Source organism: Sciurus vulgaris, assembly GCF_902686455.1.
Source record: "Sciurus vulgaris genome assembly, chromosome: 4".
Classification (NCBI taxonomy): domain Eukaryota; kingdom Metazoa; phylum Chordata; class Mammalia; order Rodentia; family Sciuridae; genus Sciurus; species Sciurus vulgaris.
Window position 1 is genome coordinate 164267561 of NC_136464.1, and position 1688 is coordinate 164269248.

At 54.0% G+C, this 1688-nt stretch overlaps 1 pseudogene across 1 annotated transcript; it reads left to right on the plus strand.

Annotated features, from left to right (window-relative positions):
• Positions 1 to 259: 259 nt before the first annotated feature.
• Positions 260 to 1475, plus strand: LOC306659250 (WD repeat and SOCS box-containing protein 2-like; annotated as a pseudogene). Its single transcript has one exon. The product of its transcript is annotated as a WD repeat and SOCS box-containing protein 2-like (transcript).
• Positions 1476 to 1688: the final 213 nt, after the last annotated feature.

The window sequence follows — 1688 nt, forward strand, 5'->3', positions numbered from 1 at the left end:
TTTGAAATACATTTAACAAGTGACTCTAACAAAAAATGTCATCGAAACCTAGTATAGGCCGCCTACCCTTCCACCCAAGCCCCCCACCCCCCCTTGTTATCCTGCCCGCCCTGCCCCCATGACTCCCAGCCCGTGCCGCACCCGCCGCCACCTGACGTGAAGGGAAGCCGCTCATGGCCTCTCGGGGTGGCAGCGGGGGTGGCATAGGCGGGGCAGGGCGGGGCCAGGGCCGGGGTCGCCGGCATGAGGGCTGGCCTGCAGTGTGAGGTGTGCGCGTCCTCCATGGAGGCCGGAGAGAAACCGCTGCTACTGGCCAAACTCAAGCCTGGGCGCCCCCACCAGTTTGGAAGTTGAGCTGTGAGACCTGGAGTGTCGCCTTCTCCCCAGATGGCTCCTGGTTTGCCTGGTCTCAAGGACACTGCATCATCAAGCTGATGCCCTGACCACTGGAGGAGCAGTTCATCCCTAAAGGGTTTGAAGCCAAAAGTTGAAGCAGCAAAAATGATACAAAAGGATGAGGGAGTCCAAAGGAGAAGACACTGGACTGTGGTCAGATTGTTTGGGGTTTGGTCTTCAGCCCGTGGCCTTCTCCACCCAGCAGGAAGCTCTGGGCACGCCACCATCCCCAAGTGCCAGACATCTCTTGCTTGATCCTTGCTACAGGGCTCAATGATGGACAGATCAAGATTTGGGAGGTGCAGACAGGGCTCCTGCTTTTGAATCTTTCTGGTCACCAAGAAGTTGTGAGAGATCTGAGCTTCACACCTAGTGGTAGTTTGATTTTGGTCTCTGCATCACGGGACAAGACTCTTCGCATCTGGGACCTGAATAAACACGATGAACAGATTCAGGTGTTATCGGGCCACCTGCGGTGGGTTTACTGCTGCTCCATCTCCCCGACTGCAGTAGGCTGTGCTCTGCAGCTGGGGAGAAGTCGGTCTTTCTATGGAGCACAAATCCGGAAGCTAGAAGACTACCAAAGCAGTGCTGTCTCTTGTGACTTCTCCCCAGACTCTGCCTTGCTTATCACAGCGTCTTATGATACCAACGTGATTATGTGGGACCCCTACACTGGCGAGAGGCTGAGGTCACTCCGCCACACCCAGCTGGAGCCTGCCATGGATGACAGGATGTCCGCATGAGCCCACTGAGATCCGTGTGCTTCTCTCCTGAAGGCCTGTACCTTGCCACAGTGGCAGACGACAGGCTCCTCAGGATCTGGGCCCTGGAGCTGAAGGCTCCCGTTGCATTTGCTCCCATGACCAATGGGCTTTACTGCACGTTCTTTCCACATGGTGGAGTTATTGCCACAGGGACAAGAGATGGCCATGTCCAGTTCTGGACTGCTCCTAGAATTCTATCCTCACTGAAGCACTTATGCCAGAAGCCCTTCGAAGTTAACTGACAACTTACCAAGTCCTAGCACTGCCAATCCCCCCAAAATGAAAGACTTCCTCACATACAGGACTTTCTAAGCAATGTTGCACATCTCGTTTTCTTTCAGGCAAAGGAACAGCTGGAATGATAGGCCAAACATCTGGTCTTGGATTGAAATAGAAGTTCTTTGGGATTGTGAATAGAATGTAGCCAGCTAGACTCTAGTGGACTAGTCATGGATCTCTTCCTCCACGGCACGTGCAGGTCCATCTTAGAGGAGGAAGCCCCATTTCTGCAGTGACAGCCTTACT